This window comes from Hyaena hyaena, unplaced genomic scaffold (assembly GCF_003009895.1).
Source record: "Hyaena hyaena isolate Hyena2069 unplaced genomic scaffold, ASM300989v1 scaffold_235, whole genome shotgun sequence".
NCBI classification, from domain to species: domain Eukaryota; kingdom Metazoa; phylum Chordata; class Mammalia; order Carnivora; family Hyaenidae; genus Hyaena; species Hyaena hyaena.
This window is the reverse complement of record NW_024080867.1, coordinates 307054-321139: the sequence shown is the minus strand read 5'-3', so window position 1 is coordinate 321139 and position 14086 is coordinate 307054.

The window sequence follows — 14086 nt, the reverse complement described above, 5'->3', positions numbered from 1 at the left end:
TCCATCTCAGCCTTCACTTTACACCCACCCAGAACCCCAGATCCTCTTCCATCTCAGCCCTCTGTTTACACCCACCTAGAACCCCAGATCCTCTTCCATCTCAGCCTTCAGTTTAAACCCACCTAGAACCCCCAGATCCTCTCCTCCATCTCAGCCTTCAGTTTACACCCACCCAGAACCCCAGATCCTCTTCCATCTCAGCCCCCAGGTTACACCCACCCAGAACCCCCAGATCCTCTCTTCCACCTCAGCCCTCATTTTACCACCACCCAGAGCCCCCAGATTTTCTCTCCCATCTCTGTCCTCAGTGTACACCCACCCAGAACCCCTAGATCCTCTCTTCCATCTCAGCCTTCAGGTTAAACTCACACAGAACCTCTTATCAAGAACCTCCAGATCCTTGTCTTTGATATCAGCATTCAGTTTAAGCTCTTCAAAAAAAGAAAAAGAAAAAGAAAATGAAAAAGAAAGCCAGTTACAATTTCTATTCTTTTTTAGAATGAGAGGATTTGTTGAGGGAAGGGTCAGAGATCTGGTTGGGAGACGGAGGAGGAGGTTAAAGGGTGTGTCTTGTCATTTAAGAGATTCTGCAATAGCCTTTGGGGCGGGCAATTTGGAGAGCAGGAGCAGAGGAGTCTATCTGGGTAAGGTGGCTGGAGGCGGAGGGGCCCTGTGGTCACACCAGGTATAAGCCTGGGAAACTGCTGGTTCCTGGGGCTTTCCCAGACTTCATATTGGTAACCTGGCCAGGTGTAACTTAATGACTAGCACTTGGGGCATTTCCTGTCCTGGCCAGCAGAGTCCCCAAGCAATGTATGTGGGTTAATTAGTTGAGCTGGGTCTGCAATGGGCTTTGAATCCTGGATGTGTTTTCTAGAAGGCTTTTTGGCTCTAACATCCAGGAGGATGGAATGAATACAGAAGTTCTCAACCAGGGTTCATCCCTGCCTTGGGGATCAGTGAATAGGGCAGCTCCCACATATAAGGGTTTATTCAGCCCCAAACACCACAGGTACACTCAGAAACCCTGTATAAAATGCACACTATCTGGGCTGAGATGAAGCAGGGGTGAGGAAGGTGGGGGGAGGGCAAGAACCTTTAGGAGAAGGGCTTGCTTTCCAAGGGATGAACCAAATATCAGAGAAAGAAAAGGGGTCTATTTATCATGAATGATAAACAGGAATTGGAAGAAAGTGTCCACACTGAGGGACAAAGGAGACGCCAATTCCATTTTGTCAATATAATACGAATATAAAGTAAAAAGAGCAAAATCCGTGATTTCTTTTTCCTAAGCTAGTCCTGGCTTTTCCTGTGTCGTTAAATCTTACAAACTTAAGAGTTGTCTGCTGATGTGTATGGGAATGCTTATATTTTTAAGCTTTTTGGTACAGTAAAAATCACTTTTTAGTGGTTTTGTTTTATAGGTTTATAAGTTCAGACAGTCATGTGCCCCCCCCCCCCCAAGAATACAGAATGGTATTCCTTGGGAACTGCCCATCTACTTTGTCCCTAGAGTTCTGCCTTTTCCACAGTGTCCCATAAATAGAATCATACAGTTTGTAGAATCTACAATATGTAGACTTTGGGGTCTGGCTTCTCTCAGTCTGCAAAAGGCATTCATCCATGTTGGTTCCTTTTTCTTGTGGAGTCGTGGTTATCGTGTGGATGTACAAAGGTTTTTAAAGTCCTTCTGGCTGTCGGGAATAGTTTTTGTCCGTTATAAATGAAGCTTCTATCAGTATTCTATATAGGGTTTTGTGGGAACATTATGTGTTCGTGTGGCAAGATGTGTGGGGATGGGATGGATGAGTCACAGATGTGTATGCTTTGCTTTCAAAGGAATGGAGACACTTTTTTACCAAGGTAGCTTGTCGATTTTGTGTGTCTTAACAGCAAGGTATGAGAAACACTGGATCTGCTCTGCCTTCTAAGCCATTCTAAAAGCATAATTGGTGTTTTATTATGGTTTTAATTTACTTTTCCCAATGGCATCTTGTTGAGCACCTTGTCATAGGCTTATATCTCCATAGTGTCTGCTCATATCTTTTGTTGTCCGTTTTTGCAATTGGGTTACTTGCTTTCCTATTACTGAGTTATGGGAATTCTTTTTGTATTCTGGATGTAAGTCATCAGAAATGTGATTTGCAAACACTGCTATCAGTTGTGTGCGTTATCTTTTTGTTTTCTTAAGGGTGTATTTTGGGGGCCCCTGGGTGGCTCAGTGGGTTACACGTCAGACTCTTGATTTCCAGGACATGCTCTCAAGGTCATGAGATCGAACTCCATGCTGAGCATGGAGGCTGCTTAAGATTTTACTCTCCCTCTCTTGCTGCCCCTCCCCCAATTGTGCTCATGAACTCTGGTAATAAAAATAAATTTTAAAAGTATATTTTGTTAAAAGTATATTTTGAAGAGAAGTAATTTTTAATTTTAATGAAGTCTAATTAAAAAAAATTGTCTATCTTGGAGGGTCTGACTGGCTCCATTGGCAGGAACCCCACACGGGGTGTGGACATTACTTAAAAATAAAATTCTATCTCAAAATCCTTTAATATTGAGGATATACATAACATATATATAATATGTAATACTGAAGATACGTGGAGATTGTATGATCTGGTACTCAGGGTGCAAAATAAAATTTTTGTTTTTAAGTATATTTAGCTACCTGCCTATTCTATAGAGCCTTTCTCAATGGCTCAGGGCAATAAACCCTTACTCTTCTATAAAAGCCATTGAATATTTTAGTCTTTGCTTATCTATTCATCTTCATCCCTTTAAAATGTAGCCAGTTCTTATCTTTTCCCCCAGCAACCATAACACCCATTGCTTTCAGAGCCCTCCAAATGCCCAGGGCACCGTTACTGTATCAGTGCATTTAATCCACACAGGAACCCTGTGAGGTAGGAACAATTGTTTCCACTCTGCTGATGAGTCAAGGAGATGCTAAAATAAGTTTTTGGCCTTCATGTCCTGCTCCATTCCAGAAACACAACTTTAGCTCTCATGGTCAAGGTCTAGGTTTTTTTTTTTTTTTTTTTAATGTGGTGAAAACCACAATTTTATTTTTAATTTTTTAAAATGTTTGTTTGAGAGAGAGAGAGACAGTGTGAGCGGGGGAGGGGTGGAGAGACAGGGAGACACAGAATCCCAAGCAGGGTCCAGGCTTTGAGCTGTCAGCACAGAGCCAAACATGGGCTGGAACTCAGGAACCTTGAGGTCATGACCTGAGCTGCAAGTTGGACGCTTAAGCAATTGGGCCACCAGGGTGCCCCAAAACATGTCACTTTAACTGTAGAGTTTTTGGGCTAGATTCATTCACATGATTGTGTAGCAGATCTCTGGAACTTCTTTATCTACTAAAACTGCCTCTATACCCATGCCACATAACTCCTCCCTTCCCCGGGGCCCTTGGCAACCACTTTTGTACTTTGTTTCTAGGATTTAGACTACTTTAGATGCTTCATGGGTGGATTCATACCATATTTTCCTTTTGTGGTTGGCTTATTTCGCTTAGCCTAGTGTCCTCAAGATTCATCCATGTTTTCCCATAGGACAAGATTTTTTTTTTTTTAATTTCTGAGGAACCTCCATATTCTCCATAATGAGTGCACCATCCAACAGTGTGCAAGAGGCCCTTTTTGGGAGGGAAGGGGCAGGTCTTTATTTTAATCCCCAAATGATTCTTAGCAATCAACCTTTGAAGAATACCTGCTCATGTTTACTAAGAGATACACACAATTAAGTTCACACCAGGATCCACGTGAATGAAAGCATGGAAACAAACTAAATGTCTATGTGCAGAGTTCTGGTAACTTATATCATGGTAGGTAGGTTTCTACTGTGGAGTTCAAGTGGCTCTGGGCATAGACCCATGCTTCCAGACATATTTTTAAGCAGGAGACTAGTTACTAACAAGATACAGAGCATGATAAAATTTATGCTTAAATCTTGCTCCATTTAAAAACATATTTAGGGGGCACCATGGTGGCTCAGTCAGGTCAAGCGTCCAACTTCGGCACAGGTCATGATTTTGTGGTTCATGGGTTTGAGTCCCGCTGCAGGCTCTGTGCTAACAGCTTGTAACCTGGAGTCTGCTTCTGATTCTGTGTCTCTATCTCTTTCTCTCTCTCTCTGCCCCTCCTCTGTGTGTGTGCTCTTTCTCTCAAAAATAAACATTAAAAAAACTTTACTTTGAAAATTTTTGATTCTGAAACAGTTAAAAAAATCATAAGACTTGCTGTAGACTCTTCCTTTAGCTTCTCCCTGATGTTAAGGTCTTTTAAGATTTTCCTTTTTTAAGTAATCTCTACAACCAATGTGGGGCTTAAAGTCATAACCCCGAGATCAAGAGTTGCATACTCTACTGACTGAGCCAGCCAGATGCCCCGTGATCTTTTGTAATCATAGTGCAATTATCAAAGTAGGAAGTCAACACTGGATCAATACTACAAGCTACAGGCTTTCTTTGAATTTCACCATTTTTTCCAATAACGTTGGTTTTCTGTTACAGGACCAAATCTGGGATCTCTCATAGCATTTGGTTGTCTTGTGCCTTCTGCCTCCTCCAACCTGTGATATTTCCTCAGGTTTTTCTTGTCTATGTTGACCTTGACACTTTGGAAGGGTAGTGGTCAGTGACTTTGAAGTCCCTCAGTCTGATTTGCCTGATGTTTTCTCATGACCGCATTAAAATTATCCTTTGTTGGCAAGACTGCTACAGAAATGATGTGTGTCCTTCTTAGGGGAATAGGATGCTGATATATCTCATCACTGGTCATCTCTTGGGTAAGGTTGTGACTACTGAGCTTTTCCATTGAAAGTTACATTTCCCATTTCCATGAAAAACATTTGTTGGGGGATATGCTCGGAGACTATGTGAATATCCTGCTTTTCTTCAAACATTTGGCAACTGATTTTAGTATTCACTGATGAACGTCATTGATCACAACAATCAATACCATCGTTAGATTTTTGTTCCAATTTATTCATTGGAATCTTCTGTAAGGAAGAGGTATCCTTGAAATAGGAATTCTACTATCCTCATTTTATTTTTCAACTAAAGACCCAGAGATCAAGTCTCCTGCTCCACTGAGCTGGCCAGGTGTCCCTTCTAACCCCATCTTAAATTAAAACCTAACGAATAGGGGTGATTGGATGGCTCACTTGGTTAAGTGTTCGAATTTAACTGAGGTCGTGATCTCATAGTTCCGTGGGGGTTCGAGTCCTGCGTTGGGCTCTGGGCTGACAGCTCAGAGCCTAGAGTCTGCTTCACTGTCTCTCTCTGCCCCTCCCTCCTCTCTCACATTAATGAATAAACATTAAATATATTTAGTAGTGTTTAAGAATGGAAAGTTACTTAAATAAAATAAACTCAAAATCAATTCTTGAAACTCATCTAAACACTTCTTTTAAGGTAACATGTGGGACAGAGGAATGCCAGATCCTTCTCTTAACATTTACAAGGTCTTTTGCTTTTCTATGTAAAAAGAATATTTGCTGTGACGCCTGGCTCAGTTGGTCAGGCATCATACTCCTGATTCTGGCTCAGGTCACAATCTCATGATTTGCGAGTTCGAGCCCTGCATCGGGCTCTGTGCTGACAGTATGGAGTCTGCTTGGGATTCTCTCTCTCTGCCTCTCTCTCTCTCTCTCTCAAAATAAATAAGCATCAAAACATTTTTTTAAATATAAAAATAAGTCAAAAGAAAAAGGATATTTGCTGTTGATTTGAATTTTTCTTTTTTGCCAGATAATCCAGTCAAGCTGTCTTCCTTCTTAACAGTCTAGAAGACCTTAAAATGGATGTACCATATTTTAGAAACACTTATATCAAAGGTAAGGCCCTTACAGTAGTTCTAACTTTTTTTTTAAAAGTAATCCCTACCGCCAACATGGGGTTAGGAGGAGGGAGGGAGATGGGGGGGCAGAGAGGGAAAGAGAGAATTCCAAGCCCACTCTGTGCTGTCAATGCAGAGTTCAATGCGGGACTCGAACTCACGAACCGTGCTATCATGACCTGAGCTGAAACCAAGAGTCAGACGCTTAAGGCTCAGCCACCCAGGCACCTCCCCCCCCCCATTTTTTATTATTATAAAGCAGGTGCTTACCACTTTTTCATTTCTGTATGTATGTGTATATTTATTCCTCACTTGTAAATAAAATGCTTCTATCTCTATTTCTTTGTTTACAATTTCAGGCATTTTCTGTTGATTTCTCATGCCTTCTTCCCAAACAGTATCCAACCCCCCCTACAATCTGCATTAATACTTCCCATCTGTCCTCCTGGGAGTATGATTTCATCTGGATGAACATTTTTCGTCTACATATGCAAACTTTTAAATTTTTATTTATTAAAAATTGTTAAGTGTTTATTTTTGAGCGAGAGAGAGGGGGAGAGAGACAGAGAGACCAAGGAGGGTAGGGGCAGAGAGAGGCAGACACAGAATCCAAAGCAGGCTCCAGGCACTGAGCTGTCAGCACAGAGCCCAGTGCAGGGCTGGAACTCAGAAACCGGGAGATCACGCCCTGAGCCAAAGTCAGACATTTAACTGACTGAGCCACCCAGGTGCCCCTACATATGCAAACTTTAATCACTGCTGAGGAACTTGGCACACTATGATTATTTTTACTTTGGGAGCATAACATTATTGTTTTCTCTGAAGGTAATCACCCTTTTGTTGGTTTGCTGAGTTTTCTATGTGTCTACCACTAATTCACAGCATCTTACCCCCAGTAATCTCGATCTTGCCTTCGTTCCTTCACTCATTCATTCATTCTTAATCTCTACACTCAATGTCAGGCTCAAAGCTCTGAGCTCGAGAGTCGCATGCTCTTTCAACCACCCAGGCGTCCCCTGACCTTATTACATTCAAACACATCAAGACTTCTGTTCAATTTTATGTCCTTGCCCTGGCTCCACCGTGAACTTGGTTCTTTATGCTGGATGAGCACATGTAATTTGGCATCTCCTCCACTATATTCCTAGAAATTTTCTCACCTCTGAAAATCCAAGCTACAAACACCCCAATAGCCCTCTGGCCTCCTCCGGTGAATGCCCTATCTACCTGCTACGACGGGAATAGTTTTCACCAGGTAAGCAGAGCCCCAGAAGATCAACCTCCAGTCTTGGGGGCCCTTTTTGCCACGGAGCAACAGCATGCACCTCTGGGTTTGGCTGTAGCTCACTTTTCAGAGAAGAAAGTGAGGGCTCTAGACGAGTCAATAGGGCATCCGCTGGAACCCGGACAATCTTCAACATGTCTCAAGGGGACATCAAGGTATTGCCTCCCTCTAGGAAACCAATTCCCCAGTGCAAACAAAAACTAAATTTTAACATTTAAACTATAATGAGTAGTCTTAAAATTTCTTAAGCTCCACTAGCTTAACTGGGACAGATCAAAAGCGGTATCAAAGGGGTCTGGAGAAAAACTGTGACTCCCTCAGATATCTCACAGCCTCTGAAACACAAAAATCCCTTAGTCTTATAAGGTCATCTGCCAAGAGATTCCTTCAGTCCATGAGCCTCGCAAAGATGTTCTTGCCTCATTCATTTGAGAAGAGCTGTGTATTCAGCACTGAGTGTGAAAAGAAGTTGAGATCTTTGAAAAGAAAGACTTGGGAACTTAATTCTGGAAATTACAGCGTTAATTGGCTACCTGCTGAAGAATGCAGTGGCCAATATCAGATGTAGATCCCTGAAGTCTGAGAATCATGGCTATGTGGTTTCTAACTTGTTAATAAGATGCTGTCATCCTGTTTAAAGACATTTTAATGACTTATAATGATTTGCTGTCTGTGTAACATTACTGATCCCATAGTTAACGTTAAATTTAAGTTCCGATTTTTATATTTATATTACCATTTATAGATTCATTTTGGAGCCAGGTAGTGATACTTAAAGATGCTATTAAATATGAGAATGCTCTAAAAAAAAAATTAGGATGAATAAAGTAAGCTCTTCCAGGACTAATAAAATACTGAACAAGAACATAGAAAAAGGCACCAAAAAACATTTAGAAAAAGAAATAAAGAAAATTTTAAAAATACATATGTATAGACATGTATAAGAGACTATTAAAAATAAAATATAAAAATTTGGGGCACCTGGGCGGCTCAGTCAGTCAAGTGTCTGGCTCTTAATTTTGGCTCAGGTCATGATCTCACAGTTTGTGGGTTCGAGCCCTGTGTCGGGCTATGTGCTGACAGCATAGAGCCTGCTTGGGACTCTCTCTCTCTGCTCCTGCCCCTGCTCATGCTCTCTGCCCTCAAAATAAATAAACTTAAAATAAAATATGAAAAAGGAATATAAGATCTTTTGGCTAATAATGCAAAAACAGAAAATTGGACAATTTTCTGGAAAAATATTAATAAAAAAAGAAAAAAAAAAGAAAAACACTAACGACCCTGTTGACTAAAGTAGACCAAGGGATCGCCAAGCTTTTTCTGTAAGGGAGCATAATGTTAATATTTTCCATTTTGCAGAGCAGACTATTTCTAGAATGTAAACAAAAGGCCAAGGTCAACTTTGGCCAGTGTACTGTAGGTTGTCAAGTTATGAAGAACTTAACTAACTGAACTGAACCCAAACCTTGCACTTCTAAAAATAATTGAGGCTACAGTACAGCAAAAGCTCCCCTTAACTCACCTGCCCCTTTCTTAATCCTCATGATAGCTAGATAGTGTCACTGACTGAAAAAGAAAGAAAAATCACACAAAAAGTCATGAGCCTTTTTGTCACTCAGACAAAAGGGGTCACTCAGACAAGAAATTTTAAAAATATTATGAAAAAAAAAAAGTAATATTATGAAAAAGAAAATAGGGGCAGACACATTTTTGAATGCAGATGCGAAATCAGTTAAGCAAAATTTTGGTTCAGACCAACAATGGTGAACAGAAATAACAACTGAACATTCACATAAATGACTGACGGTCGGGTATGGGGCGGGGGGGGGACCTCAGTAATCCAGGACTGGTTTTATATTATAAAGTGTGATGATCAACGACATAGCTCATTAATTGCTAACAATAAGACACGACTTTCAACAGATGCAGATCTCTTGTTTGGAATACTTCAAATTTAAGTATAGCAAAAAGATCTGATTCGATAAGGGCTTCACATCCCATGCATTACCGACACCGGGGTTGGATAATTCTCTGTTGTAGGGGCTGTTCTGTGCATTGTGCGATGCTTAATAGCATCTATGGCTTTTTCCTTCTAGAAGTATTTCATTCCTCCACCCCACTCAGTTGTGACGCCCGAAAATGTTCATAAAAAACATCTCATGCCAGTGTCATGATGAAATCCAGCCAAACTGGCCTTTTCTTTATATAGGCATTTACTGTTCCCCTGCTGTACTGGGGTCTTACTAATGCAGCCAGTGGCTGGGGCCCCAATCCACCCCACTATTCTTTACACATCTGGGGGGAAGCTTTTATTGAGTGGAGGGAGGGTGAATGCCACCAGGGAGCAGCCTTTCAGAAGGGACAGGGTGGGTCTGGAGAAATGCAGAGACTGCATGGTCGGCTTTATGTCTCTTTGTGTTCCCACGCAGGGAATGTTTGAGAACAGCACACCTAAAAGACAACTCCTGGTTAGCCAAGCAGAAAAGGCGGCCCAGCCGGCAGGTAAGCTGGAGGTGGCCACAAGAGGTCCTGATTTGTATTGTTGGCCAATTACAGTGATTTCAGTACTTTGAGGGGCGCCTGGGTGGCTCACCCAGTTGAGCACCTGACCAGCTCAGGTCATGATCTCATGGTTGGTGGGTTTGAGCCCCGCGTCGGGCTCTGCTGACAGCTCAGAGCCTGGAGCCTGCTTCGGATTCTGTGTCTCCCTCTCTCTCTGCTCTTCCCCTCCTGCTTGCACTCTCTCTCTCAAAAATAAATGCTAAAAAAAAATCATAAACAGGGGATAGTGAGACATATGGAAGACATGTTTTCCTTGAATCAAAAAGAAAAACTGACCACTAAAGAAGAGAAAGACCACTGATTGGTTTCCAGCAGTGGGAGACAGCAAGTAGATAGAGTGCTCAAGAAACTGGTCTCTCTCTCTTAAGTTTATTTATTTTGAAAGAGAGAGAGAGAGAGAGAATATCCCAAACAGGCTCTACCTTGTCAGCATCAAACCCAGCGTGGGGCTCAAACTCAAAAAACTGTGAAGATCATGACACGAAACCATGAGATCATGACCTGAGCCAAAATCAAGAGTCAGGCGCTTAACTGACGGAAATGCCCAGGCGGCCCTGGTCTTCTCTTATTCAGAACAGATTTTCAAGGTAGTACAAAGTCAGAGCTGAGTGGAAAGCAAAGTGCCAGGGCCAGCAGCTGGGACAGCAAGGAGACAGGCTGAGTTCTAGAGGCTGTGCTCAACATTGCACGGACAGGTGGCGGTTGGGGTTAACCAAATGTCCCCTCTCCACAGCCAAACCAAAGAGGAGAAGCCGAGAACGGACCTCATTCACCTCCGATCAGAAGGCAGAGTTGGAGGCCCTGTTTAGTCTGACCCACTTTCCAGATTATGTCACCCAGGAGTTGCTGGCATCGAAAATTCATTTACAATACCCGGTGGTGCAGGTCTGACCCTCTGGAGTGGGGTGTGTTCCCCAGAGCCTTCTCACGCATGCCTCCTCCCTCCCCTTCTCCCTGCCCCTTGACCAAAGAATCACGACCAACCTTCCCTTTGGCGAAAAAGTGTCAATAACCTGACTCTTGTTGCTAAACACGGTTTGTACTTCCGCTCTCAGAAGTAGATCCATTTACACAGGAGATGAACAGAGGCAAGAAAGGCCAAGGTAGCTTCCCCGGGGTTTCAAGCCGGTTAAGTTGTAAAGATGGAACTCTTCCTAAGTGTGAAGTACTTGTCCTAAACTGTGCCTTCCACAAAACCCCAAAGAGAAGGGCCACTGCTTCCTGAAGCTTGTCCCTGGGGCTCGCCTGGTGAGGACACAAGTGAGAAACCAGCCGGAGATCTCCAGCTCGAATCACACTGAGGGCATATCAGACCCTTTTCTGGAATGCTTTTTTTCCTTTGTAAAAAAAATTTTAAGTTTATTTATTTTTAGAGAGGCAGAACACACAAGCAGGGGAGGGGCCAAGAGACAGGGAGAGAGAGGGAATCTCAAGGAGGCTCCACACTGCCTTGCCTCCGCTCTGCCGTGCAGAGCCTGATGTGGGGCTTGAACCCATGAACTGTGAGATCATGGCCTGAGCTGAAGTCAAGACCCGGACACTTAACCAACTGAGCCACCCAAGCACCCTTTTTTTTTTTTTTTAATGTTTATTAAACATTAAAAAACATATTGGGGGGGGCAGAGAGAGGGGGAGACACAGAATCTGAAGCAGGCTCCAGGCTCTGAGCTGTCGGCACAGAGCCCGATGCGGGGCTCGAACTCACGAGCCGTGAGATCATGACCCGAGCTGAAGTCGGATGCCCAACTGACTGAGCCACCCGGGTGCCCCGGAATGCTCCTGTTTAGCGTGGATCCTTCCAAGAGGCTGGGCCACAGATACTTCTCAAGGACTCCATCTGTCCTCCAGAGTCCGGACCCTTGGTCCCGTAGAGACTCATGGCATATGGCCGCTGCCTCCTGCTGCTGCTCTGGGGTCCAAGCCCTGCCTCATTCCCTCCTTCCTTCTTTCCCCATCCTCTGGAGGCCCTGGCCAGGGTGAGACACAGCACCTCCCTGCCGCACTCACACTGGCAGGAGCCCGCTTCCCCCCTGTGCCCCCAGGAAACCTGGTTTCCAAGGAAGATGAATGACCATCATCCTGGGCCCCTTTCCACTCCCGGATTCACACTCCCCCCGTGTCCTCTCTCTCCTCCGCAGGTCTGGTTTAAGAACCGCCGGGTTAAATGGAGAAAGAGTATCCAGAAAGAGCAAGAAGCGGGGCTCCCAGGCCCCGCCCCTGCGGCCAAGAGGAACAGAGCCAGGGCTCCCAGACACGCTTCTGACAGGGCGTCTGTTGTCTCCATCGGGCCCCATGGCTCGGAGCCGGGCGCTGGGGCCCCGGATCCGGCTTCTCCGCGGGGTGACCCTGAGCTGGACTGGCTGGTTGCTACTGTCCCCGCCTTGTCCTCCATGCCCTACGACATCCGCCAGGTCATGGAAGCCTATGGGTGCTTGGAGGGGGAGGGGAGCCCCAACAGCTTCAGTTGCCTTTATCAGTATCTCCCCCTGGCTGAGCAGCAGGGGCCGGCATCCTGCTAGCCGGTCCCTCCCGGAAGCCCTGCCTCCACCCTAAGGCTACTGACCCCTATACACAGCAGCAGGACAGAGATTCCAGAAAGCTTCCAGGATGGTTAAGCCCATAGATTTCAGCAGTTACGGCTACAGGTCACCGGAGAGTCTATAGGAGATCTCTCCACCTTGTCTTCTCACCCCCGGTTTCCCTTCCCTCAGGTTTGCGTCCACACCCAAAGGTACAGGATAGAGACACTTTGTCCTCTGTTTTCCCTGGTAGGAAAAAAACCAAAAAGCCCTATAGAAACCAGAGCCCTCTGGACCCAATGTGACATATTAATTTTCCCATAGGAAGAAACCATCTGCATATTGGAGTGGCCAGTTTGCAAATAAAGCAGAGTTTTCAAAGTCTCAGGTGTTCTTATTTGTAATGTGGGAGTATTATGAACCTGGTCATAGAAGGTTGTGCAGAGTGACCCTTTTCCTATCAGATTTGTCTGTTTTCCTTCTTTTTAAAATTTTTTTATTTTTTTAACATTAATTTATTTACTTTTAAAAAAATGTTTTTTATTTATTTCTGAGAGAGAGACTGTGAGCAGGGAATGGTCAGAGAGAGAGGGAGACACAGAATGGGAAGCAGGCTCCAGGCTCTGAGCTGTCAGCACAGAGCCTGACATGGGGCTCGAACTCACGAACTGTGAGATCCTGACCTGAGCCAAAGTCTGATGCTTAACCGACTGATTCACCCAGGCGCCCCTATTTTTCCTCTTAAGAGCTGTTTCAATATCCGGTATAACAGCCCTTTGTAATTATTTTCCATCAGGTTACCAGCTGTCAACTTTGTTTATAGATTGGGCCATGTAAGATTTATTTTTATTTATTAAAATTTTTTCTTAAAAATGTTTTTGAGACAGACAGAGTGTCAGCAGGGAAGGAATAGAGAGAGAGAGAGGGAAACACAGAATCTGAAGCAGGCTCCCGTCTCTGAGCTGTCAGCACAGAGCCCAATGTTGGGCTTGAACCCATGGACTGTGAGATCATGATCTGAGCCAAAGAAAGACACTTAACCAACTGAGCCACCCAGGCACTCCTCTTTCTGCCCCTTCCTGACACATGTGTGCACGTGCTCTCTCTCTTTCTCAAAACAAACAAACAAACAAACAAACAAAAGGGGGCACCTGGCTGGCTCCTTCAGTTAAGCATCCAACTTTAGCTCAGGTCACGATCTCAGAGCTTGTGAGTTCAAGCCCTGCATCAGGCTCTGTGCTGACAGCTCAGAGCCTGGGAGCCTGCTTCAGATTCTGTCTGTCTGTCTGTCTGTCTCTCTCTCTCTCAAAAATAGACATTAAAAAAATATTTTTTAAAAAAGAGAACTTCAGCCTACCTCCAGTAAATACAGGAATTCACCCATATTCTTGCATATTTGTGGTTTTCCTTTTTTACATTTAGATCCCTGATCTAGTCAGAATGTGTATCTTATGTGTGGTGTAAAGTACTCGCTCAATTTTATTCGTTTGAATGCCTAAGCAGACATCCTAGCATCATTTGTTTCAAAGCCCATATGTGCATGTTGGGAAACCTGGACTCCTGTTGTACCTTATCACAAAAATCAACTGGAAATGGAATCATGCCCTGAAAACATAAAACTCCTAGAGGAAGCCAGGGGTCAGCTCCTTGACATTGCCAATGAACTTTTTGGATTTGACAGCAACATGAAAGGCAATAATGAAAAGTAAAACTATCAAATTGAAAAGCTGCTACGCAGCAAAGGAAACCATCAACAAAATAAGAAGGCAATGTACCACATGGGAGCAAATATTCCGAAAGCACATATAGAACTCCTGTAGTTTGGGGCACAGGGGTGGCTCAGTCAGTTAAGCGTCTGACTTCGGCTCAGGTCATGATCT